The sequence below is a fragment of the Meriones unguiculatus genome, chromosome 1 (assembly GCF_030254825.1).
Source record: "Meriones unguiculatus strain TT.TT164.6M chromosome 1, Bangor_MerUng_6.1, whole genome shotgun sequence".
Taxonomy (NCBI): domain Eukaryota; kingdom Metazoa; phylum Chordata; class Mammalia; order Rodentia; family Muridae; genus Meriones; species Meriones unguiculatus.
Genome location: NC_083349.1, coordinates 138,094,904 through 138,122,047, shown reverse-complemented (window position 1 = coordinate 138,122,047; position 27,144 = coordinate 138,094,904). Strand labels below are relative to the sequence as shown.

The following is a 27,144-nucleotide window of genomic DNA, read 5'->3' as shown; positions in this document are numbered from 1 at the left end:
ATATTTAACCAAGCACTTTTTCATCTTCTCATATAATTTCTCTATGGTGGAAACTTTTGAAAATTTTCTGGTACTTTCAATTATACAGTTCAAATTACATTGTTACCTGCTAGTCACCCTAGTATATACGAGTATACCAAATATTCTTCATCTTTTATGTTCCAGAAATTTAGAAGAACAGTTACTCGAAAGTTTTGGCCAGGGTTATTTTTCAAAACTCCAGTGTGTGACTCTCTTTCCATATTACTGAACATTCCAATTGGGATAAGATTAATTAACTTTCTGGACTGTCTAAACTAGCATTATATACAGCTGGAAAACTATTCTTTCAAGCATTTTTTTTTTGTAATAAGTTGTTTAAAAATAAAATAAAATATGTCAGCTTCTTTGTGGCAATACGTTTTAGAAATCTGTCAAATGTAGAAGTCACGTTTGTCTTCCTGGAAGCATTAAGTTCAAATACGAGTTTTCATCTCATTCACTGCTGGTTTACCCACTACTGCACTATCCATACTTATTTGTGTTGACAAACGGAACTCATTGCCTATTAAAGTTCAGGACAGAGAAACACTGTAAAATTGAGAAATCAGCATTGACACTATCTCTATATGCTTTTAGTCAGCACCTGAATTGGTAAATTTGGACTTGACTGCTGTTCCTCAGAGCCCTGACGACTGTAGCTGAGTTACCTGTGGTTTCATTTCAATGAGAACTTCTCAGTGACTGCAAAGTATAAGACAATTCAGAATTTTTTCTACTTTTTGTTGGTCCTTTGTGAATTTTACATCATGAACCCCATGATTATATTCCCTCTTATCTGCCCTCCACCCTTTCAACCTCCCTGCCAACACAGAAAAAAAAGACAATAACAAAAAAAAAAAAAAAAAAACTCATTGCAGTGTGTCCCACAGTAGGCCCTTTTGTCCACCCATCTTTGCTTGCAAATGTTCATTGCAATGAATTGTTGGTCTAGCACGAGGCCTCTGGCTTCTGTTACTATATTATTGATGCTAGAACCTCACTCTGAGAAGAACTCCTCTAAAAACTCGCTCTCCTGTTCTCATGCCCTCAGGGCTGGTTCAACAGCAATTCCAGGTACCAGGGCACTCCTGCCCAGGCGAGATGCAGGGTGTGCCCCCTAAGCATGGTAGGTGGTGAGGGATATGGCCAGTCTTCCACTCCCATGACCCCGGGGCCAGCTCTTCTGCCTACCTTAGATGGCAAGGCATGAGGGAGGGGAGAAGGGCTCCCTTCCATGGGACAGGACCATCTGTCTCACCCACACTCTTATTCTTGGATCAGCCCATCCACAACCTCCACAACCCGGGGCCAGCTCTATGCTGCTGCTGAGGTGAGGTGCAGGGCCTACTTTCCTGAATGCTGCAGCAGGTGATGGGCAGAAACTGCTCTCCCACCTTGACGACCTTGGGCCCAGCTCTCCTGTCTGCCTTAGGCGCTAAGGGGTGGTGGTTTGGGGGAGTTATCTCTCCCTTGCCCATGTCACCCCATGGCAGACAAGTTGCCGGGCCAGGTCTGTCATGCTCACACCTTTGGGGGCTGGCTCACCATGCCCCCACCATCAGAGTCAGCTTTACCATGCTTCCGAGGTTTGGTGAGAGGCCTGTTCTTCTTAGTGATGCAACAGGTGAGGGGCAGGAAAAGCCCTCCTGCTCTCATGACTCTTTTGGAACCAGCTCTTCTGCCCATCACTGGTGGTGAGGGCCAAAGGGAGGAGAGGGGATCCCTCCCTACCCACTGAATTACAGACAAGAGGCCTGGCCAGCTCTCCCACACTCTCACCCTTGGGGGCCAACTCTCCTGCAACCCCCACATCCAGGGCCAACTTCTACTGTGTTGCCAAGGTGAGGTACAGGGTCCACTCTCCTGAGTGCTGCAGCTGGCGAGGGGTAGGGACAGATCTCCTGCTGTGATGACCTCTGGGCCAGCTCTTCCACTCTGATGATTTCTGGCTCAGCTTGTCTGCCTGCCACAGGAGATGAGGGGTGGGGTATGGGGGGTATATCTCCCTTGTCCATGCCACTGCCCAGGAGACGAGTGGTAGAGTCAGATCTCTCATGCTCACATCTTTGGGGTCCAGCTCACACACAATTCCTGCAGTGTGCAAGACCTGCTCTCCCAAGGATTGCAGCTGGCTAAGGGTGGGGTCAGCTCTCCTGCTTTCATACCCCAGAGCCAGCTCTCCCAGGCCCAGGTGAGGGGTGGGGCCAGTTCTGAACATCCCTCAGATATCAACATGTTCCCAGGGAGCAGCGCAAATCAGGGACAGCTGCCTGGCTTTTTGGTGGTAACAGAGACCCCTGCCGCTGCAGTGCCATGGACCCAGACATGGCTCCCAGTGGCTGCGCAGTCCACGACTCCACCATGGCGCTAGTGGCATCACCAGCTACTTTTGAAACTCCAGTTCTGCCTCTCTTCATTGTGATCTCTTCCATCTCTCTGCCACTTACTTGCTCCTCTTAGCAGCTCCCAGGGTCTCTCAGTGTCTGGGGTCATCTCAGAAGTAGTCTCAGGAGTGCTATGCCCCTCCCCCACTCGTGCATCGTGGCACCTGATTGGGGTCATCTCGGGCATGGTTTGCATGGTTTCAAGATGGTTCCAGGCCGGCAAGGCACTAGACGGGTGGTCATCCCAGGCTGTTTTCTGTCGGCCCCTTTGGCTCTACACCGGTGGTCTTCTCGGGCCATCATTTCACAGGAAATGTCAGGCTGCTACAGTCAGGTGTTCACAGGCCAGAACACTGCGTGTGGACGGAGGTTCTCGCCTCTCTGTCACCTGCTGATGCACACAGGACACAGCTGTCACACCACCAGCAATGCCTCTAGGGGGAGGGAGCATTCAGAATTTTACTGTGCGTGTTTTTAAAAATTAATCTGGCAGTTTAGATTAATGCATCGTTTCCCCGATATAAAAAAATACAATAACATTTTATAAGAACAAACTTAAATGTATGATTTACTATAGCATGCAGAACTTAAATGAACGAGCCATAGAATTTCTAATTTTTCCTTTTTTCTTGGGGGGGGGGAGGGTCAAAACAGGGTCCTTCTACATAGATCCGGCTGTCCTAGAACTCACTGTCTAGACCAGGCTGGCAATGAACTCACAGTGGTCCACCTGCTTCTGGCTGCCAAGGGCTGGGATTAAACCCACAAGAGACGGTCAAAGCAGAAGGCAAGGACTGACTGCACAAAGTCATCCTCTGACCTCTGTGCATGTGGTGTATGACACACACACACACACACACACACACACACACACAACGCTTCTTTTATGAAGTGATGAATGACAGAACAATAGAACAATGAATGGGAAAAGAAAGATGACTGACTATAAAAATAAAGAAAAACGCTAATGAGGGAGCCACATGAATCATCTTCTGGATGAAACACCCAACAGGTGTTAATGGCAGGTTTTTAGCTGTGCAGGGCAAGCACACTGCAGGAATCTTGCAAGCTGGCCTCTACACTTTTCTTCATGTTAGATACTCACCAATTACCAAGTCCAAGCAGAGTCAGAAGGCTTTGATGGTGGCATTTGTAGAGAGATACTGTGGAAATAATTATTGCTGGAGCCTTTGAGGCAGAGAATAAATTTGTCAATATTATTTTAATCTATAGATAAACTTAAATTGAATAAGTAAAAAGGAGTTGGGCCTGGGTAGCAAAAATTATGGTTAGTTAAAGTATTATTTCACTTGTTAGATACCCTTTCAGTTTTCACAGATCCCAAAACATATCCCCTGACCCCTAAGAGACAAGTAGCTTCTTGATTGTTGTGAAATAATTGGTTTGATGATAAAGGATTTACAGTGTTCTTGGCTGAGAGCAACGTGGAATCAAAGGCAAAAACAGTCCTGGTGCAGGGGCTGGTGAGCTGGCTCAGTAATAAAGGTCCTTGCTTCATTAGTGTGGAGATCCGAGTTTGATTCCTGGAGCCCACATGGAAGTAAATGGAAAGAAGTGGTTTCACAAGGTTGTCTCCACTGGCTGCTGTACACACACACCATGATACATGTGTTTGCACATACGTATCATTGGTCCAGATACAGAATATTAACATAGTAATAATAAGATAATCATGAATTCATACATATATAAGTTCATTCATTCCTCAAGCCTATTTGTGTTCAATTCATGCCAGACATCCTAGTAGACAAAGAAAGCACAGATGGAGAAATGAGTGGCAGGGAGATGGTTCCTTGCTTGCTGTGTAACTGTGAGGGCCTGAGCTTGGATCCCCAGTGCCCACATGAGAAGCTTGCAGTCCCAGTAGTGGGGGGAGGGGCAGAGACCAGACCGGCAGCTCCTTGCAGCTCACTGGTCAGCAATCCAGCTCCACTCCAGTCTGCCGCATACTTAGGCTTCAATCGTCTCTTCAACTGGTATATTTGAAAGAAAGTTAATGTTATCAAGTGCTTGCTGGGTAAAGTTGATGTTTTATGTTCATTAAAATGCTTATTATGCCATGAAGCAAATGCTTATTTTTGATATGAGGAAACTGGAATTTTTAAAATAATCATATTCTTAAAGATCTGAAGCAAGCAATGTGTTGAGACATGGCCCCTTTCAACTGGAGTCTAGTTAAGCCTAGAGGCAACAATCATTCCCTTAAATTATGGAGATGAAAATAAGTAAATAAATTATAGTATCAAGGTTAGAATTCACACTGAGTCTGCTCGGTGCAAGCTACATTTATACTCTCTCTGCGGGTAGCTGAAACACCAGTGTGGAGCTGATTACACCTCCATGGGACGTGAACGCTGCCATCCTCTCTCCCAGAAATGTTCTCAAATTCTGTTGCAGCCTTCTCTACCTTGGATTTTTTTCTTTTAGCCTACTACTACCTGGAGCTTATTTTTGTGATTATGGTTTACTGAACAACTACACAGATTTATAATCGTAAACTTATTAATTCTCCAGGATCTACTTCTTGTTCTCACTTGTCCTCTCCTTTCTGTTCATTTTCTGGTTTCATTCATGCAGTGAAGGGAATATCAATGCCATAACTCATTTACTTTTCTTGTTGTTTTGCCAAACATAGAACAGAGAATTGAAAATAAAGTTAAAATATCAGCGAAGCGTTCATAGTCAGACTAAGAAAATACCCATCAATAGTGGTTTAGGGGAGTCCCCAAGGTCACTCTCTGATAGGCAATTAGAATAAAGAGCAAAAGCTACTACAGAGCTTCCTGCAGGAAGGGAGTCAGCCAACTTTACCTCAATTTGGCCAATAGTCACCAGCAGGGAGTGAGTATAAATGATTCATGGTAAAGAAAAATGGGAGGACTCAGGATGTTCCTGCTGGAGCCTATTGGCTAGAAGAAGGTATGGCAAGTTTACCAGAAGTAGGCATATAATTGGATAGTGTGGCATATTTAGCATCTCTATTTCATCCAAAGGTAAAACTGAGTGGAAAATTAAGAAGTCTTTAATCATTGATCGAATAGTGAAAATTTGGGCTAATTGCTACAAACATACTATTTTGGATTTCCCAGAGGAGTTAGGTTTTTTTTTTTTCCCTATATTGTCTGGCTACTGTCCATTCCTGTATCAGACTCTCATTTTTTGCAAACGTTATACAATAATGCATCTATTGGTATTTTAAGCCTGGACCATAGTGTGTCAGGATACAATAATGTATCTATTGGTATTTTAAGCCTGCACTATAGTATATCAGGACCAAGGGACACACTTTCTGATAAATGGGCATACTACAGTGAGCCCATGTCTTCAGGAGTCTCCATCTGTTCATGCACCCACCTCCTGAGGCAGCCATCAGCACAGTCTGTTAAAGATCTCTGCCAAGGCAGGTAATTCCTACTGAAACAAAGTAAGGCTAACAGATGATGCGTAATCTGTGCACAGTAATAAAGTTCTCACAAGCAGAAACTGAAGAGCAGAGTTAGGGTTGGACCCTCCTTTGTTAGTAGAGTTAGACATAAATAGTCAAGGAAGTGAACGCAGGCCTCCTGAGATACCATGACTTTGTTTCCAGAAGGCATTGAGAGAAGAAATGGTAGAAAAACAAGGGGACCAAAAGAGAAAGAAGGGCTCCAATGACCTCACAAGATACCAAATCGGCGGGAACCCCTAGCCTCAGAGTCCCCGAAGAGATAATGAAGGGGTTGTGTCTGCTTTCAGAGCCACTCCTGTCATTGTCATTATCTGATGGAAGTTCCCTTCTTTGCTCATCCCAGGGAATAATTTCAGCAGTCCCCTAGACAACCCTTAGCATCCTGTTAAGATTTCTTAGGACCCCAAACTGAAAATTGTGTCTGAAAAGTGTTATCATATAGATTAGAGGACTTCTTTCTTCGATTCATAAAAAGTTATATAAATGACATCAATTCTTTCTCTTTCTCTCTTGCTTTCTCTGTTTCTCTTTCTCTCTGTTGAAGGCGTGTGTCACCACTCCTGGCTCTATTTTTTTTTTTTTTTCTTATGGATAACTGGGCATACAGTTTGAACAGCCAATTTAAAGAGTCATCTGGGCCATAAAAAGCTAAAATGTTATGCTCAGGATGCGAGGCTAAGCACTGCACTCAGGGTCAGCCGCTTTGGACCCAGAGAAGAGCATGTCTGATTGCATGCGGGTTGATGCCCCAGGTCCTGCCTCTGAGAAAAAGGTATCAGATGGGTCTGATGCTCTTTGGGTGGATGACACCTAAATGAACATCGGTACAAAGTCCCAATTTATTTCTAATATCAGAGATCAGACCTCTACTCTTGCCTGATGCGTCTAAAACAAAAAGGGGGAACTGTAGAGAGCTGCGGAATGCTATGCCTTAAAGATGGAGCTGGTTTCCACCTTCCACCTTCCCGATGGTGAGTGCTCTCTGTCACGAACAACTCCACATTTGGCTAAGGCTGAGGATCTGGCTTGCTTCCATGTATGTGGACCTATCTGCATTGCCCCCGTGGCACGCTGGGGTTGGCTACCCAGAGGCTATTTAAGCTGTGGGCTGGCTTTCCCCAGGGTCCGAGGATTGTTCAAGGTTTCTGAATAAACTGCATTGAAAAAAAAAAAAGAGTCATCTGGGAGAGGGGGCAATTGTTGGCACTTGCAAAGCATCATAGTATTGTATTTCCACCCTCTCCATTTCACTTCTCTGTCATTCACTGGAGCTGCATGCTTTGTTCTTCCCAAAAAAGTGGTCATGCATACTGAACATGCTAATGTCTTAATCTAGTCTACAGAACCCAGACTGAGGCATTAGAGTCCTAGTTTCTGTTTTATGGGTTGCAATTCAATGATCTGCGAACATGAACAAAGATTAGATTTACAACCAAAACCTCATACATTCACTCAACTTGAATTTGCAAAGGAAAACAAAAGGGGGGCTTTTGGATATATGTGTGTTCTAGTAAGCGGAGGTCAGGACTGAATATAAAATATGATAAGGTCATCTACGTGTTGCTATAAGCTGAAGTTATGATAAGGATGGATTGTCTAGAAAGAGATGGTAGATTAATAGGACAGAGTTATGAGCAGCCCTGTGAAAGGTCACATGAGGAACTCTAGTGGTACAATTGGTAAATTGGTTAAATGTACACAAAGCACATCTATGGAAAAGCGCATATATTACTTCAGAAAATGAAATTGTGTAGAAGCAGCCAAGCAGCTGAGGTAGAATTACAAAAAGGTAGAGATTGCGGAAGCCAAGACGTGGTAGTGGTTCATCTCCAAGGTCATTGGTAACACTGTGAAATACTACGATTATGTCAAATAAAATCACGGCCAAAATGTCTGTTAGATTTTGGGTTATGGAGATAATTGATTGTGCTTTCAGGAATGGTGATGGGGAAGTTGTTTTCCTGAAGAGAGGACTAACAAGTAGAAGACACATTGAGCATTAAGAAGAGATACAGAAGAGAAGTGTGGGTGTTTTCTAGAACTCTTGTAGCTTGATGATGGTAAATATAGAATCCAGTGTGTAACTGTTTAAGATGTTTCACGGCATCATGAATCATGCGGGATTTCATCTTCTTTAGACCAGTAATTCTAGTACTAGCCAGTAGCCCTCACATGAACTGAGAAAAGACTTTAGGGGATAATTACAATCCCTACATTTGTATAAAAAAGTGCATGGTGAGTGTGTGTGTGTGTGTGTGTGTGTGCTGTTAGAAAAAGAAAAACAAGCCAACAAAACAAACAAAGCAAGCAAGCAAGCAAACAAACAAACAAAAAAAGGTATTCACTCAATTCTGAAAGAGGACCAAGACAAATGGGCTCTTACATTGGGTACATTTTAGCAGCTCTGTTTGTAGACAATTCATTGCTTTAAATTTTATTTTAAATTATTGAACTGAAGCGCAAGACTGTAATTATGATCTCAGATATGCTGTGCAGATCTGAAGTGTGGGAAGCCATGCAGCCTCTGACAGCAGTGAGATAATTACAAGCAGCATGCAGAATAGAATTGTGGGTGTGAACGCCAAGAGCTAAGTGAAGCAGGAACAAATAAAGAATGGGAGAAGGAAATTAATTTAAAGGAATCAAGAACCTTGGAGTGCCAGGTAGGTACAAGGGAGCAGGCTCCCTGGGGCCAAATTTTAGTACAATCCTCGGGAGTTATTAACTGTGTTTGAAAACCGTTGATCTAAACTACTGATAAAACATAAGTTATTTCCATGGATTAGAGTAATCTGTATCTTTCTCAAACCATTCCTTGTGGTTAACCATAGGAAGCAGAAAAAAAAATCACAGAATTATTATAAGAAATATGTAACAACATAAGATTTATATTATAAACTAACAACAAATCTATAACATCCATAATTAGTTTAGAGAGTTGCTGTGACAACTCAAACATATTATTATTCAATTAAAATATTATTACAAAATTAAAAACTGCTCAGTGTTGGATGACACTTCTATCCACCACCGTCTTCTGTCATGTGTACCGGAGACTGAACTCAGTATCTTGCAAGTATCTGCTACTGTGATGTGCAATGATTCCTTGCCTGGCACATTTCTCATTTATTCTTCCCCTACTCTCTCTTGCCTTCACCCACCTTTCCTCATTCCTCTTTCCCATCTCTATCTTCTCCTTTTTCCCTCTCTACCTATCTCTTCATTTCTTTCATCCTTTCTCTTTCTTACCTTCCTCTTTTGTGTTCCCTCTTCCCTTCCTTCTTTCCTTCTTTTCTTTCTTTATATCTTTGTTTTCTTCCTTCCTTTCTTCTTTACTTCCTCTCATTTTCCCTTCCTCCTTTCTGTATGCTGTTCCAAACTCCAGATGGTGAGGATTAGAGTGCATGTAGGTAAACAAGGCTGGAAAGAATAACCACAGCAAACCTCAAGTAGAGGGGTTGACACTCTATAGACAGTTCCTTCTCATTACCTTATTTTTCTAGAGCTATTAGCCCTGGGTTGACAAATAACTCAGGTTTGCAATCATTGGCTTGAAACCTTTCGATGAAGTAGACATAGAAATAGTCCAGCTGACCAGCTGACAGCAGGTCCTGCACTCAGGACTTCATGCTGGCCTCTCTGCTACTCACTGGGGTACTGAATGTGTCTTAACTTAGGGGTTGTGGGTCTGTTTGGGTTACCAGTTTGCAGCACATTTGCCAACAAGCTAACAGGAAAAAAAAATCATGAGCTATTTTTTCAACATTCAGGGAACATCGCTGTATCTGATACCTGGAGAGAAAGGGACCTAGCAGCTGGTAGGCTGGGTGCACACATAGACTGAGAGCTAGACAGAGCCCCACTGTTCCTCTGTCCACCTTCATACTCTCAGCAAATGAATAGAAGACACCATGACATGTGAAAAATGGTAGAAAAAGTATTTTTACTGGTATCCATTTCTGGTTTTTGAACAAAAAGTCCTGTATTCATTTTTCTTTTGTACTAGGAGGCACAAATGACATAGCTTGTTATGGGTATGTGTGATAAATTTCAAGAATGATTCTATATTGAATATATTTTCTTGTTATTCCAATTCAAAGTACATAGAAGGATTGTGAGGCACAGAAGAAAAACAGGCAAGCAAGTTGAATCAGTGCAGCTGTAACTGGACTACCATACACTTTACCTTTTTGTAGCATGCAATGAAGTTGAAAAGCCAAAGACAAATTCCCGAGCAGAAAATTCACAATGATCTTGTGACTTTCCCAGGGTAGGTTGTTTCTGGGATAACAATTGTTCATGAAAGGACAAAAAAAGTGAGTTTCCTGTGGGTGGAAGTACGTAGCTCCAAACAACAGCAACAACAAAACCCAAAACAAGAGACAAAACAAACAAAGCAAAAAACAGATTCCATAAATATAAGGAATGTTAAAAAATGCATTATAATGTTCAGAAGAAGTCTGAGGGTGGAAAAGGATTATCATTTCTTTTGGAGAGTGATATAATTAAATTTTGTCAAGTCATCATTAAAGTGATGTTTCATATGTGCTGTGTCAAAGAATTACAAAGAACGAGACACCAACTGATGCTGGTTTGCATTATTGATTAGACTTACAGACAGGGACACTGTAAAATACTTACGGCCTTTCTTTAATTTCATTTTAAAACAGTGGCTGTACTGGGTCCCCTGAAAGGGAAGAGATTATCTTAGATTCTTAGAGTGTTGCCCTGCACATATGCAGGATTGCTTTTCAAATCCAGTAAGAGCTGAGTGGCCCCCAGGGAGCTGACAGCTTTGTTCAGCTTTTCAGAAGGAGAGATGGCCCTTTTCTTTTGGCCTGTCCTTAGCTTATTTGCACACCGATTGTATTTTTCTACATCTTCTTGCCATGTGAATGCCTTGGGTAATCTTATTTTTATTTAATCATTTGAATAATTTTGTTTATAGGAATTAACTTCTGCTTTCTTTAAACATTTCATGTTCATTTTTAAAAATAATTTGTATTAGACTGTGATTAAAAATGTGAGTGATTATAATATTTTTAAGGCCATACAAACAACAAATCTTTTAAATACTAAATTTATGTGTAAAGAAAAACCAATACTGTGAAATCTGAACAGCATAGGAGAGGCCAAATAGCCTAGTCTAAGAAAATTAGACAGCAATGTAAAAAGTGCAGTTTGAGTAGGATGTTGACTAGATATCAGCAGAGACAGACATTAACGTTAGCAAACTTAATAAAAAAAAAGGGAGTTAATTTGTACAAGTGACACACTAAGACACCACATTAAAAAATTACATGAAACACCTTTCCACAGTCAATACACTTATATACTGTTCGACAGGATCTGTTTTAAATAGCCAGCCCCCAAGAAGGAACCACATGGTTCCTAAATGGCCCTCACATTCCCCTTAGAGCTTAAGCCCTTAACAATGCGGAGATAAAAGCGACTTTAATTCTATGCTTGGTCTTTTGATTTTGAGCAGTGTATGCTGAAAATACATACATTACTTGAGTTTGCATCCTTTCCATCCAGTTGACGTATGTTTGGTAGGAAAAGAATAAGCAATAAGAATTTGATCAGAAGGAAGAGGAGAAAGAGACCACCAAGGTACCTGAAGACAAGCGGCCTGCTTCAGAAATTCCCCTCTGACTCCTAAATTCTGAAAGCCAAGTATCAAGGCTTTAATGGAGTAATCATTTTCATCCTTACAAGATAAAGCACTCTAACCCTCCAGGGGTGCTCTTAATGACTGTCTGATATACTTTATGAAGCAAATCCCCTAATCTCTCTCAAAAGGGCTGATGAAATAAAACAGCCCACCAAGTCCACTTGGAGACTAGCACTATAATTTTTTTTTTAATTAAAAATGTCTTGTGGAGTGAGATTATTATGAATCTCCTCGTCAATTAAAAATGTACAAATACTGCCTTATTGGGTTATGAATGACTTTAATATCCCACAGGCCACTGACATATTAGAATCCATAGACTGCAAGATGAGCCTTCTGGCTTTCAGCTTAATATCAGGACTCCGAGAACGTGCCTTAGAATGACTGACAGCCCCTGGAGTGAGGGTTTATATCCGCAAAGTCCACGTACATCAAGTCCTCAGGACCTATTTCTTTCCTCCCTGCAGATTTCAGGTTTCCACTCTCACTGGATGACTGTGCCTTCCTTCACATTGGTAAACACTGGGAAAGGGTGTGCAGTATTCTCACGTATGTGCAATATTCTCATGTATGTGCAGTATTTGCATGTATGCGCACGCATTTAAGGGGCTGTGTAGATTCCAAAGTGCTCCATCACTGTGCCTTTTGAAAATCCTCTCACAGGGATTTTCAACATTGGCACCACTGGCAGTTGTGCCCAGAAAGCTTTTTGTAGTAGGAGCTGTCCTGTGTATTGTAAAGCACCAAAAAGAAAGAGGGAAAACAAACAAACAAACAAACAAACAAAACAAAAACATAAAGAAAATGGCGCTATATATGACCGGATGTTGCCAAACACAGACACAAGGGGATATCATAGTATCGATATTATATAGACTAAAAAAGCTTTAGTTCTGTTCTTCCTGTACCCGGTAACATACATGATTCCATCGTGCAGCTGTATTTACCTCCAAAATAGCAACTGGTCAGATCTTTATTATCTTCTGCCTCAGAGAGGAAGAAAATGTGCATGTAGTCACATGACCTGTATAAGGAAAGCATTGAAATAGTCATCTGTGAGGTAGTGGTTCCGTCATACAAACATACATGATGTTGTAAAAGGAAGTCAGTGTCCTAACTTATGAGGGATTATGGATATTAATAAGCGCATCTCACAGGGCCTTTGAGGATAAATATGACTGATGTGAAAATGCAAACACTATGCACAACTGACATAGAGGCAGAGGCATTATGATCCTATGCATAATGTCATGGGGTGTTGAACTTTATTTTTCTTTGGTAAACAGTAATGACAATTCAAAGATTCCTGCTTCTCACCCACAATTAAATGTATTTATCTGATCCTTTAAAATTCCTCCTTGTCTATGTTTTCTGATGCTAATTTTTATTATCAGAGCATTACTTCCATGTAACTTGCAATAAGCCAAATCGCACTTTGGTGGTCTATGACTAAATGTGTATTAACATTAGGACTGTGAGAAACAATTTTGGAGACCCTTGTCTGGAAAGCATAGCTTGAGAGAAGCCTGGCAGCTTGTGGCTTAAGGCAACACCTTTAAAGATGATTTGAAGTTATTGAATTAGCTGATAAGGCATTAATGAGGGGTTTCCAGACTGGCTGGGTATCAAGATCGCCTGAAGATGTTTAAAATTTGGCTGTCAGAACATCGTCCCAAATGTGCTTAATTGAAAATTCCAGCACCTCCATGGAGCTTTTCAGTCATGGTGGGTTCTGATGTGGTCACATTGCTGACAACTGGTTTAAACCTGAGGCATTAATAAGCCAGCTACTAATTGATATATTTAGGAATCTAGGAAAATAAGGGAGGGTATATAAGACAAATTTCAAAGCAGAGAAAAGAGATACAGATAGGTGTATAAGAAAAGGGAAAATGTTTGTGTCTTTTATGACTTTTGAGGACAAAATGAGACCTCTGTAGATATGATTTCAACTTCTGTGGTATGGATTTCTGAATACCCAGGAGTTAGAGAATACTGTGAGTCATATAGTTTCTACTTCACTTGTAGCCTTTTATCTTTACTGAGATTTCTGTTGCATGTGTTGCAGAGATTTCATGACTTGTCACAGTTTTTACAGTATTAAAAATCAAGTCCAATAAAATGATAATAGATTGCTAACATTGACACCCACAGAAAATATGCTGTTTAACATTTACAAAAAAACTGATCATGAGTGAGGTAACCCAGACTCAGAAAGACACATATGTACTCACGTATAAGCTGGTTTACCCATAGAGTTAGTACAGAATAGATATAACGCAATTCACAGATCCAAAGAAGATAAGTAACAAGGAGGTCCGAAGGGAGGATGCTTAAATCTTACTTGGAAGGGGAATTAGAATAGACAGCAGAAGTGGTGGAAGATAGGGAACAAGACAGGAGCCTAGCATAGCTGTCCTCTGAGAGGCTCCCTCCAGCAGCAGATTGAGACAGATGCTGAGACTCGCAGCCAAACGTTGGGCGAAGCCTAGGGAGCCTTGTGTTAAAGTGGGAGGATGGAAGGACCTGGAGGGCCAGGAGAGCCACAAGAAGATAAACACAGCCAACTAACCAGGGCCCTTGTGGAGAGTGAAGCACCAACCAAGGAGCATGCATGGACTGGGCTGGATAAAGGGAGAACTGGAGGAAAAGGACCTAAGACGTCTACACAGATGTAGCAGATGGGAAGCTCAGGCTTCATGTGGGTTCCCTAGTAAGAGGAACCTGGATTGACTCTGACATGGACTCTGTTGCCATGAGGGGGGGCTGCCTCACCAGGCCACAAGGAAAGAGGGGGAGATCAGTCCTGATGAAACTTGATGAGCTGAAGTGGGTGGATGGGGCTCCCCTTATCTGAGGAATAGGGAAGGGAGAGGGGGAAGAGGGAAGGAGGGTGAGAACATGAACAGAGGAGGGAGGGGACTATGATTGGGACACCAAAAGAATAAATAAATTAATTAAAAAAACTTTCCTGCCAGGTGTGTTGACACACACCTTTATTCTCAGCACTCAGGAGGCAGAAAGAGGCAGGTATCTTCAAATTCAAGGATAGCCTGGTCTACATAGCCAGTTCTAGTCCATCCTGGGATACACAGAGAAATCCTCATCTGAACACTTCCATCCCCCACTCCCCACTAGCCTTTGAGTTAAAAACAAACAAACAAACAAACAAAAAACAAACAAACAAAACCTTTCCTTCTGGAAGTTTCTTTCAATATTGTCTCCTTCTCATTTATACAATAAATACCACCATCTTACATGACTTTATGGACAGGTATTTTTCTTTGTCTCATGAATGCCACTTCCAATCTGAGAACCAAGTCACTGTATGTGATGATGAAGAGATGTTCTGAGCAATTGCAGTTCAGTGGTAGGATTTTCACATATTTGGTTGGACCAAAAAATGTCACTGGTTGAAGAGTTCTTATTTGAATTACTTCACAGATAAAAACATTTGACTCAGTGATATGCATCCGTTACATTGCTTAAGATTACATTAAGAATGCAAATTATTGAAGCCAGAGAAAATACATAAGGAAGCTAAAAAAAGATCTATTATAGATGAAAGAGGTGAGCAAGATGTGTTGGTGGAGGTAAAGCAAACGGCACATGTGGACAAGAAGAAGCTGGAAGGGTTAAAGAGCATTAATGTTCCTCTGATGCTCAGTGGCGTCCTAACTCCTAGAAACACAGAAGGTGAAGCTATTTGGAAGCAGTCCTGTTGAACCTGTGAACAGTTAAAGTAACTCCATACTGGCTCAGGATGTACCCATGCCCCAGTGACTTGACATTCTCTTAAAGGTGGAAATACGACATGTGAAGATGGGAACAGAGGGTGAGAGACTGAGCAGGAGCCAGAGAGTGCTGGATTTCTAGCAAGGCCCCAGATTCCAGGGGAGAGATACGGAGTGGATTTGCCTGACAGCCCTCAGGGGACCAGGCCTGCCGACGTGTGGCTTTCGGACCTCCAGCCTCCATTCACTGTGAGGTCAGCACTGTGAGGTTAGCGCTGTTACAGCAGTCCTACCAGGCAGGTCCTGTGGAACGTAGACATCAAATGCTGCTGTGGCATCCAGGATGTGTGAGCCAGGTCTGAGACTGGGGAGGGGCGGGTGCTACACCCTCCACCCCCTTACCTTTCACTGTTTTAAAGAAGCTTTAGGGTAACTGGTCGAGGTGCAGAGAACAAGACATGGGCAGCATCTATAACGCACCTGCAAAAGGTCAGGGGTCACTGTGAGAGAGAGAGAGAAGGTACAGAGGTTTATAAGAGCCAGAGAGAGTGAAAGAGTGTTGCTGGCCATTACAGAACTGTGTACCTGAAATTCACAGCACTACCTGCACAAGACCTGCACAAGATCAAACCCACCCCAAACCCCTGTGTGGTTAGTGAGGGGTTTATGAAGTGCCACCCCTAGTGAGGGTCATGTGACTGCTGGAAGGCTACCCATGTCAGGAGACAGTCTTACATCTATGCACAGACAGTCCTGGCACTAAGTGGAATCACTGAGTTAAAAAATAAAGGCCACACAGTAGTCGGAATGGAAAAGCACAGGAAAGATAAGGGAAGAACTGGAGGAAAAGGAAAGTGTGTTAATGTGGTCAAAATGTATTACCTTTGTGCATGAAAACTCTCAATTAAAAACTGAAAGGAAAGAATAATGCAAGTGAACCCCATGGCAACTGCAAACAGAGCAGCATTTGGTTGGTCATGGGCAGTGGTATTGAGAAGCAGTAGGGAAGTACAAAAGGTTTCCATGGAGATTTACGGCATTATGGCTATGGCTTGATAGTGAGGATGGTTTTGTCAGTGTCTATCAGTTGTGCACTGTGATTGACTGGAATCCCTCGGAAACAGAACAAAATCTCCTCTGTTTGGCTGTTTCTGGCAGGTGTTTAGTCCCAGACACAGGAAGAGGAAGCAGAGCCATCTGCCAGCACCTCCGTTCAATGGCATCTCTGCCAGCTAGTTTCATCTTGGGGTTTCAGACAGACATGGCCTTTGGAGGCTCAAGTCAAACTAGCTCTTCATCATTCCTTGGAATAACAAATTCTTCTGAAAGCTGCAGTTTCTTCCTAGTACCCACATGTGTTCTACTGGAGAGAAATCTAAGGCCACTAAGGGGTTTCCTTTGGGAATACAAACATGGTCTACTTGGCGAGCGAAAGTCTTGATTTTGCCGATGATGGTGTACCAGCATTTCATGGAGTCACTTTTCTTCCCAGGCCATGATTTTATTTAATAAGTAATTGAGCTGTATCTGAGAATCTTGATTTGCAAAGCATTAGAAAGTCTCTTTAGCCTTTGTAAAAGTCTTCATTCACTGTGGTAAAATATTTCTGGCAAACTTTTTTTTTTGTCTTTGTTACAGTATTTTAAAAAAAATCTTAAAATAGACTCACAGAGAAGCCCTGAAGTCCTTGAGAAGGAATCTGGAATGGTTTGCATAAAGTACACCTGGGGCGGAATGGAGGGACCTGGGCTCACGAAGCTGCTGAGCTAGGTGAAGACGTTTATCACGCCTGCACATCACCTCCCAGGAGGTTTAGCTTCTGATTGCTTCACCCCTTTTCTTTTAACTACTTTCAGATGCCAAGAGGGCTATCATTTTCTGGTTGGCTTACTATTTTCAACTGGGACTCTATTGAGGCAAAGGTCAAATTAACTCAAAGTTTTCCATCCTAGCAATTTGCCCTTCTACTGTTTATTTCTGTTTCTCTAAGTAGGAATTTAACATTCAGACATAGTATTTCAGAAAGTCATAATGGAACCCAGCGACCTGATTGCTGGTGAAACTGAGCATGATTAACTAGTACAAGAATGAGTCCGCCATCCCTGGTGATAAACGGCTCAGCATTGCGAAAACAAAGCAGCAACGGATTAATCCACTTCTATACAGTCTCTGTTTACCTCAGGATATTGAGATTTATGAATTTAGAGCCCAGTCATTTAAACAGGTAAATTTTCAAATAAGCAGGTAGCATTTAAGCCGGTGAAACCCTGGCATTTACCAGAATGAGGTGAAGATAGGCCAGTTATTCAAGCCTAGAATCACAAGCTCTCCTTCCTTGAGTCAAAGTCATAAGAGCAGCTACCTGCCGGAATATTATCAAGTTTAAATGAGTACAACATGGAAAATTCTTAGAACAATATGAGGCATACTGAAAGGAATTTATGGTATGCCTGCTAGTTGCTAATTTTTACTCTCTTATAATCAATAATATTTTATTTGTTATTATGTGAAGAACCTGGATTAGAAAAATGTCAGATACTGATTTACGCAAAGAGGTTCTTGACAATCTAGTTAGAGAGAAGAAACACATAAAACAATTTCCCTGCACCAAGATAAAGACGTGCAGAGGGTAGGACAGAAGAGAAAACTCACATGGATCTCCAACTCAATAATGAAAACCCAGGAGCTCCTCACCTACTCGGAGTTCTGAGGGAGGCAGCTTGAGCAAGAGCAAAGAGAAATGTGACTAGTTGCCGTATGCGAGAGACCAAGAATGGCTGGGTTCCAGAGTAAGTGTTGTACTTTGAATTGGACACATCCTCCAAAGGCCACTGACAAAGGTTTCAGTGTCAGAGGTTTTGGGCATCTGGAAAGTGACTGTACCACAAGGGCTCTGATGGATCTGTAATTTGATGACGCTGTTGAGAAATGATGGGAACCGGAAGGTGGGGGCTGAGACTAAGAACTCTGAAACAGAATCTCAATTACACTCGTAATGAGAAGATTCTGTGGTTGTGTGATGTGCACATTTTCCTTATGTGACACCCAGGGCATAGAAAGGTCTAAGGATGAGGTGGATACAGGTGTCACTAAAGGGAAGAGCTCGCTGTACCCTGCACTGTTTACCTGAGATCAGAATAAACTAATGTCAGTATTTTCTAGTAAGTGCAGGAAAAAGTGTTTCATAGTAAAAATAGCTGTCATTTGTGGATGACTCTGTTGCTGCTCAACCCCTTTGCGAATCATGTTCCACACACACACACACACACACACACACACACACACACACACTTCCGTCATATCCATAAGCAGTGACTCACTTTGTCTCAAGATTTTTTTTTTAAGTTGCTCTCAGTTTTGTCTATGAATTTATCATTTTATCCTGGTATATAGAGTGCTCAATTTAGGCTAACCTCTCCTTTAAAATAAATATACAGTAAATCAGATTCAACGTATTTCACAGACACTTATCTGTACCAGATGCTGAAAAGAATAAGATGCAATGAAACATAAACATTTAAATCATTAGTTTCTGTCAAACTGAATGGCTCTTTCCTTCAGCGTGTGTCTCCCGCTTAATCCCAGAAGGAGCACTGCCCCCTTGGTCACCGGGGCTTGAGTTTTACCGAAGCTGGAAAGTGAAAATGCTTTTTCTTTCTCCAATTCTCACTCACTCACTCCCCGGAGTTTGGGGTGTGGGGGAGGGGACTGGGATGCAAGGTTCATCCAAACTCGCCGGTTTCCATTTCCAAGCCTCGGGGTGCACCCGTGTGGCTCCGCCTTGCTGTACGGCCACCTTCTCAAATACTGCACGGGTACGCGGCTGTGACTCTTGGAAAACATTAGCCTGCCCTGAGGCGTAGCCATGCCTTCCCCCAGCCTCTGTACAATCTCCGTTTGGGCAATACGCTTGGTTTCTTGCACATTTGCAATTGGCACGATATAGACTCTGGGCCTTTCGTCTCCTAGGACTCGCAGAAATCTATCCACGACCAGCCCTATGTTCCTATATATCTGCAAATGGAAGGGAACCCGGACGGGCCCCCAACAACACCGTCACTGCCGTTGGCTACGATCTCCGTGACAGCAGAGTGATGAACAAAAATATTTGCAGCTTGTGGAACAAACAGCCAGAGTGGAAGAACACTGTTCTCTGTTTGCAGTCATTTTATTCGCTTCAGATGCTTGTCTCAGAACAGACCGTCAGTTTGAGTTTGAGAGGAAATGTCCTTCAAGTGTGGCGCTATGTTCAGGTCTCAGCTGCCTCACCTCACCTCAGAGTCTGTGCGGCTCTTTTGTTTGATCCTCACACACTGGTAGCAACGGTGGCTATTTAAAATCTATAGTCTCTTCAATAGGACCTTAGAAATTTCCCAGTGCAACCATTGGCTGCTTCCTTTAGCCCGGAGAAAATTCTCTCCAAAAGGAATGTTTCTTTTAAAGATCTTAAGTTTTGATTCTCCACAAGCCCCAGATAACAAGGACTGTCCCACTGATCTCTCTGTTGCCAAAGGTGATTGGAAAGCAAGCAGTATTATCTGCAGCAAAAGCCATTGCTAGACAGAAGACACAACTGCAGTGCTGTGAAAGCTTCTGCTTTGCTCTGGGGACACGACGTCCTCAGGAAAAGATGCTAGCTGGTGACAGGAAGCCCTGTCAGTGAACAACCTTAGACGTTCTCGGAGACAGCGCAGACTGAGGAAACATGAATAGCTTGGGAGGTTAGCCAGTCTATTAATCATGGTCCATCACTTGGTTGTCTTGTAAGCCAGTTGCTTTGATTCTTTCTTTGTGGTCTTCCTCTGGAGAAGGAGGGTAATCTTGAGATGATCTTAAAATGCTGTAATTCTGTCATTTGGATTTATGATCCTAACATTCCATGTACAGTAGGAAGGATGAAGAAGACTTCATGGTAGTCATCCCAGTGAGGTCACATGAGGGATTTCTGTAATGGCCTCTCACAGCTGGATTTTATCATTGGGGACCAAACTTGAAATTAAATTGTTCTGGGTTATGTTTCATTAATTCTTAGAAGCCTTGGAGATATTAAGTAAGTAAATATTGTCAACATCATTCAAGAGCTGTGGTCGGTGTGTCCATAGGGGTGAACTAAGTGCTGAGAAAATCCAGATGGTTAGCAAGTAGCAACAATGCCTGCTTCAAAAAATCCAGTGGATAGGAGTGACACCAATTTTTACACCCATATCCAAATGTAGACATACAGCAATCTTTCCCCCTTCCTTCTACCTTCACCCCACTTTCCCCTGAGCTCAAGATCTAACCCTATTAGTAAATAATTTTATTGCCTTCACTAATTTTATCTTTGCAACAAATAAAATACTCTTATCAGTATAGTATATCATCTATCACCAGAAATGGTTTAAAATAGTAAAGTTTTCTGTTACCACGCGTGATGCTTTATCTTGATTGTCAACCTGACGCACCTGAGAAGAGGCGGCCGCAGCTGAGGAGCTGCCTCCCTCAGATTGGTCTGCATGTGTGACTCGAGAGAATGCTGCTAATTGCTAATCTGTGAGAAAGGCTCAGCCCACCATGCACAGTGGCATCTGTAGGCAGATGGGCCTGGGGTGCGTGAAAGACTATTGACCGTGGCTGGGGTCAAGCCAGTAAGCAGCGTTCCTCCATGGCTTCTGCTTCATGTTCTTGCCTTGAGTTCCTGACTTGAAGTCCCTCAGTGACAGAGTATCATCTAGGAGAAAGTGAAACAAACCCCTTCCTCCCCAGATTGCTTTTGGTCAGAAGCTTTTAGTACAGCAGCAGAAAGCAAACCAGAACAGCACATTAGTTAGGAGATGGGAAATTACCACACAAACACACACACACAAACTCGGAAGCAAAAGTCTATCTAAGACATGGGCTATTTTAATTTTTAGTCTTTGAATGTGTCTCACTTCTAAAGATTTGTAGATCGAGAATCTGTAACCCTTTTAAAAGCTGCACAAATATTTTGTATTATTGCAGTTAGAGTTTATGGCTGTCAGTATTTAATGCTTAGGAAAAGACAGAAAATTCTTTATTTGCTACTGTTGAACATGGAAGTGAAAATGTTGTTTCCTCACATCACGATGCTTTATTCTGATGCAGTGATGAAGAGCGGAAAAAGGTCTTCCATGGCCTCATTTCATTTATTCTTTGCTAATACGTCAAAACCACAAAACTCCGTAAAAGCTGAGTCTCATACCTACTCCAGTGCCGTGTAGTTAGGGCTTCTGCTGAACATTAATTCAAAACTCCAGACAGAACGTCCCGGTTCTTTCGTGGTAGTTGCCTAAGTCGACCGCCACACAGTCGCTTAATCACATGGTCCTGAACGACTTACCACGGAGAAAAGGAATTCTTGTTTCTTCTATCATTTTGAATCAGATCTCTACTGACACTTTAACTTTCCGTGCATTTGTTCCGCATTTTCAGCTTCTAGTGTGGAATTAAGGAGGAGAAAAAGTTGTGCTTGCTCAGATGCTCATTCAGACCTCAAGTTGTGAACACAGTTTATGTTACTGATTGCAACGTGAAAAATAATGCCAATTTAATAGGCTGCAAAATGCATAGCACGTAGATGGGGTCTGTATCTGCTATGGGGTGCTGACTAAGCCTGGATGTGTTCACAAAAGTCTGTTTTAGGACTTAGGAACATTTTCTACTTCCAGAGAGATATAGCTTGAAAACAATCAGCCTTCTGAACACCTTTGGACATATTTTCTCTAAAAGGTGACAACCTCAGCTATATTTTGGAGTCCTTGTCAGGCATTCTCAGGTAGATCAGTCTCAGAGACATAGTATTGATTTGATGACAACAGTTTCTCCAGGAAACAAAAGTAAATGCTTTGTAAAATAAACCAATGGTGTGTTTTCTTAGGTCTAACCATTTTAAACAGTGGTAAAGAAATATAAACTTATAATACAAAGTAGACTCTAGCACATTTGCTGTCTGTCTTATCCTCCATTGCTGTCATCAGAGTTCTCCTATGCTGCTCTCCTAAACAACCATTTCTGAAGGTGTCAGTGGCTCTGTAGATGGAGCAGCTGGAGAAGAGATGGCGTCTGCACTGCAGCCAGTCCTCTCCAGGATTTGATGAGGGTGAGGAAGAAGTCTGTGCTCTGCAGCCTTTTACCATCTTGGCTTTCTTGTTGTTGCTCTACAGTTCTTCCGTTTGCAGCCCTCTCACTTGTCCCTTTGTTTTTATTTTAGTGCATGTGCCTTCAGTGTCACACTCACTAAATCATTACTCAAGCTGGTGTCATAAGTCTTAACACCCGTGCCCCCTTCTAGGAATTTCACAGTCACTGGTCTATGGCTGGCTTTAATTCACCACAGGTTGATCTTCATGTGTGATATAAGCAATAGTCTAATCTCATTCTTCTGTGTGCAGATATTCCATTTCCATTTCTGCTTACTGAAGAGACTCTCCTTTCCCCATTGCATATTCCTAGCACATGTCAATGAGCATTTGACTGTTTATGATCATATTTATTTTTGGTCCCTTAACTCATGATGCTTTGTGGTTCCATGTGTAGAATCTTACAATATTTTCTATTTCTATAAAAATGTTTTTGGGATGGTATGCAGGATTGTATTGAAACCTCTAGACTCAGAGATCTGCCTTCTTTTTAATGTTTTCAGGCATCTAGTCATAGAAACAATAAAATTACACTATGGGCATTTTAATGTTATCTCTTCCATTTCAGTAGTGCAAAGTGATTTTCCATTTGTTTGTATATTATTTGATTTTCTTAATCAATTTTATAGATTTCGGTACAAAACATTTTTATAATCCTTAGTATAATGAATGTTTGTTCATTAATGATTTTTGTAGTAGTGAATGTTGTGTTAAAATGGCAGTAAGATGTTACTATAAATAGGGTCTTCTATATTATTAGTTCCTGTATAAAGTACTGCAATTATACTTATTATCTAAACAAATTTAAATCTTTATATTTCCCTGTGTTCGTCATTTTTCTGTTGTTGTGGTAGAACATCATGACCAAATGCAACTTTGGATTATGGTTTTGGAGGGGTAGGTACGAGTCCATCATGGCAGAGCTGATGCAAGGTGAGATGTATGAGGAAGTTGAGAAACCACACCTCCAAACAGGAAGCACAAAATAGAGAGGGAGCAAGAAGTAAGTCACAGCTTTCAATTCCCAAAGCCTGCTCTCATTAACATACGTTTTTCTTTTCTCTTCTTGGCTTAAATTTTTAACTTTTACATTTATTTGTTTGTGTATATTCTTGTGAGCATACGTATGTGGGTATGATCAGCACAGGCTTCAGGTGGGGCTTAGATGAGAACCCAGGAGAGTCACCTCTCTCATCTCTCCTCTTTCTGCTCATCAGCTCAGCTTTGGATGCCTGCGCCCTCAAACCTGAGCCCTTTCTCTGGCCCCTCCATTGGCTTTTGAATCCTTTTTATATGTGCCATGTCCTGACCTTTCTCCAGTCTCCCGTCTTTTATACCCAGCATGCCATTTCCATAAAAGGGTCTAATAAGCATCTCAGAACTAACAGATTTAAGAGCAAACTTCTGTGTCATTCCTACCATAGTCTTTCTTTCTTCATTTTGGTAAACCTAAACTCAATTTTGAGCCATTGTTCAGAAAGGAAAAACAATCATCCTGACACCACTAATTATTTCAACCTCACAAACTCAGCCCACCTTTAGTTCAACACTTCCTGTCAACTTTATTCACAGCAAGAGGCTATGACCATCTTTTCTCTCACCATGTTTACCATCTCTTCTGTGCCTTTGTTGCAGTAAGGCAGAATCTGTGCCTTTGTCCAAACCTTCTGACTTCTAATGCAGTGCTCATTCTAAGCACCAGATGAGAGCCAATTTACATAACAATTCCACCTTAAGGGCTCTTCTGGGAAGAGCAAGAATACTGAGAGAGGCTTAAAACACTCATCATATAATGTAACCTTACATCTTCAAGCAAAAGCCCCGATAGACATCGTGGGCCTCATGCAGGCCCAGTAGTTAGGGGAGTGGGGATATCTCTGACATGGACTATGTTGCCTGCTTTTTGATCACTTCCACCTGATGGGACTGCTCTACCAGGCCACAGGGGAGGAAGATGAACTCAGTCCTCATGTGAGTAGAGGAGCTGGGGTGTCTGGGTAGGGGGGGTTCTCCTTTTCTGAGGAATAAGGGAGAGGGGTTATGGGAGGGAGGGTGGGACTGGGAGGAGAGGAGGGAGAATCCTATGATCCAGATATAAAATGAATCAATAAAAAATAATAATAAAAACATCTTAGGTAGTCAAGAATAGCAAGGTAACAAGGTAGAGAACTCTTTTCTTACAAAGAGAATGTAATTATTTTTAATGAACCAATGCGTGTGTATAAGTAGCGTCAGGAATCAGAACACAGGGCACACTGGGACTTTGTGTTCCCAAGAGTTCATTTCAAATAAACTCCTTTGGAGAGAAGATGTAGGAACCCAAGCCAGAAGTTAGGATGGAGGACACGTTCATCTGCCACACATCCTCAAATACAAGGACCCAGGGAGTGAAAGCATCGGGCAATTCAGCTGCCTGGAATTACAGGCACTAACTCTGCACTCTTAGCCTCAGCCACCCCCACAGGAACATGGAGAATGCATCCTAGAGATGTGAGAAGCAGTTGTGGAAATGCACAGCTCTCAGCAGAAAAACCGGAGAAGTAAAAGTCACTGAATTTGTAAATAATTCCTAGTTGCCAATGATTTACTTCTTTTAAGAAAATTAAAGTCTCATCCTAATATTCTGATATACAAAACTTACAGAAGCTGCAAGAAACATTAAAATGAAAGATTTTCATTTAGCTGTGGGTGTATTCCTGTGACAAACATTTACCAATATAAGTCTTTAATGCCTTGCCAATCTCAGTATTATTACCGGTATTCCAAGTGTCTAAATGTTGTAATTATGCATGAATGAAAGGGTTTTAGGGAAGATGGAAAATTCTGCTTTTATTCTTTCCTATTTGCGCATGGAACAAAGAAACAGGAGAGTGAAAATAAGGCACACATGTGAAACACGTGAACAAGCCTGAGAGCAGGGGGCACAGGCTAGCCACACGAGATTCACGTTTATCCCTGAAATACATCTACTGTCATACTTTTTACTTGCTGAAGATCGGGCCAGTGTGTGAAGGCAGCAACAAGAAAGCACTGATGTTTATACTTTGATTCCCTTGTTTGCAAGATTCCACCCAAGGTCGCCATCCTTTGGCAGTGTTAGAGTCTTGCTATGGTGGTGCAAATAAGTTGGAAGTCATAAAATGTACATTGAGCGCCATTCTTGGCACCTCTTCCTACAATGGCAACCTAATTTTATTGTCATAGATGGGAAGCACATTTCATAGCCCTCATTTCACTGTTAAATAAATTAGTTCCCTGACAGTCTGTGGCCTTGCAGCTGGTGAGTGGTGGAGGCCAGGGCCTTCGGCTGCCACACATGGCTCAGGGGGAGGAGAGATACAGAGATAGGGAGTGATCTGGGGAGCTGGAAGATTATGGGCCCCTATTTGCCGAGTCACCTTCAGCAGACATTTTAAGTGTTCTCTCTGATAGTTTTCTGCTCAAGCCGGCACGACAGAGACAGGCGTCTAACATTAGTAAGGAGGAAGAATGTTTTCCTGCTGTGTTTATTTGTCTACATGCTGCTCTTCAGGCACTGTGCACACCCCAGAAACCTCCTGTACTTACTTTGTCATGACCCTGGCACAACAATGCATTTGGATTTAGTTTCATCCATCACCCGAGTCTAATCTGTGTCTGCTCAGCTCTAGGCTCTTCAGTCATATCAGAGTAATATACTTTGCCCTCTTCACTACAGCTTTTAATTCAACATCTCTGTTTTAGTTAATAAGGACGAGCGGCCAGTTATCTTAGAAATCGCAATGGGTGCAATGTAAAGAGGCACTTTCTCATGCATGTGACTAGCTCTGTGGCCTGTTAGAAGGTTACCCGGCTAACAGCACCCGGGAAGTGTGGTTCTAGCTGACGGGAGTAGGCAGCCTGGGGAACAGCAGCTATTTGGTTTACAGCGCTACAGACCCAATGCTGCCCTCTACCGGCAGTATGCAGTACGTGCGAGGACAGGCCAGAGACTTGGCAGTCTTGGGGAACGAACATCATAAACCACTATTAGAAAAATTCTTTCTTTGGAGTCTGATTTGTTACTCCTCAAGAAAAATTTATTTCTGAGTGAAGTGCATCTGTCTTTAGTAGAATGGTTTTTTACCAAAAAGAAGACTATTCCTACAGTTATGTGGGACTTTTTTTTCAAGGACAAATAGAAAGAATAATCATTATTAAAACAGAATGAAGGAAACTTGGCATATTAGAACTTTAATTTCCTAAATGCTGGCAAGATGTTTTTCAAATCCGTGAATTTATTCTCTATATGGTGCGTTCATTTTCAATTAGAGATGTAAATAATATGAACTTGAAATCATTTTAAGTAGAAGGCCAGTTTTGAAACATTCCCCAATGTGAATGACAGGCAATTAAGTCTGCTTCTGATAACCTTGAATAAGAAATGGCGACCAGCTGATTCTTTGAAGACCTAGAAGAAAAAGGAGGCATTTAATCTTTGCTGCATGCTCTGGTTCTCTGTAGAAAGAAAGACAAGTTGTTGGGAAATGAGAACAAACGCTCATGTTCGTAGCAGTGCTGATGTTATCTAAATGCTGCTCCCGAGAAAGAAAACACACATTCTCGCAGTGGTGACTCACAGCCATCACCAGAGTCGCATCAGATATGCAGACAATATTCCATTAGATTACTACTTAATATTTAAAAGGGGGTTTTCAGGTGTGCCATGCTGCCTAGATAAAAGCCGTGGGGATCAGGAGCCGAG

General features: G+C 42.0%; 1 non-coding gene across 1 annotated transcript; it reads right to left on the bottom strand.

The window, feature by feature from the left end:
• Window positions 1-2,717: 2,717 nt before the first annotated feature.
• On the bottom strand, window positions 2,718-2,850 carry LOC132651910 (small nucleolar RNA SNORA17). Its single transcript, XR_009589444.1, has one exon. It is a non-coding gene; the product is annotated as a small nucleolar RNA SNORA17 (small nucleolar RNA).
• Between the last annotated feature and the right edge of the window lie 24,294 nt (window positions 2,851-27,144).